The sequence below is a fragment of the Nomia melanderi genome, unplaced genomic scaffold, assembly GCF_051020985.1.
Source record: "Nomia melanderi isolate GNS246 unplaced genomic scaffold, iyNomMela1 scaffold0014, whole genome shotgun sequence".
NCBI lineage: Eukaryota > Metazoa > Arthropoda > Insecta > Hymenoptera > Halictidae > Nomia > Nomia melanderi.
This window is the reverse complement of record NW_027475130.1, coordinates 6594276-6595230: the sequence shown is the minus strand read 5'-3', so window position 1 is coordinate 6595230 and position 955 is coordinate 6594276.

Below are 955 nucleotides of genomic sequence, written 5' to 3'. Positions count from 1 at the left end.
TCAGTGAAAAATCCAATATATATCTGCTGATATCTCGGGTGCTATTACAGATAGCGCAATAAATCAAAGTGCATTGTCTGTAGGAGGACCTGGCGCATGAATCTGTGCAGCGGGAACGACCTCGGACGACCAGGGGCCGAGAAAACCACAGTCTCATGGGGCCGGACACTCAGGGTCAGGGGAAAATCCAATATATATCTGGTGATATCTCGGGTGCTATTAGAGATAGCGCAATAAACCAAAGTGAATTATCTGCAGGAGGCCCTGGCGCATGAATCTGTGCAGCGGGAACGACCTCGGACCACCAGGGGCCGAGAAAACGACCGTCTCATGGGGCCGGACACTCAGGGTCAGTGAAAAATCCAATATATGTGTGGTGATATCTCGGGTGCTATTACAGATAGCGCAATAAATCAAAGTGAATTATCTGCAGTAGGCCCAGGCGTATGAACCTGTGCAGCGGGAAGACCTCGGACCACCAGGGGCCGAGAAAACTACCGTCTCATGGGGCCGGTCACTCAGGGTCAGTGAAAAATCCAATATATATCTGCTGATATCTCCGGTGCTATTAGAGATAGCGCAATAAACCAAAGAGAATTATCTGCAGGAGGCCCTGGCGCATGAATCTGTGCAGCGGGAACGACCTCGGACCACCAGGGGCCGAGAAAACGACCGTCTCATGGGGCCGGACACTCAGGGTCAGTGAAAAATCCAATATATATCTGCTGATATCTCGGGTGCTATTACAGATAGCGCAATAAATCAAAGTGCATTGTCTGTAGGAGGCCCTGGCGCATGAATCTGTGCAGCGGGAACGACCTCGGACGACCAGGGGCCGAGAAAACCACAGTCTCATGGGGCCGGACACTCAGGGTCAGGGGAAAATCCAATATATATCTGGTGATATCTCGGGTGCTATTAGAGATAGCGCAATAAACCAAAGTGAATTATCTGC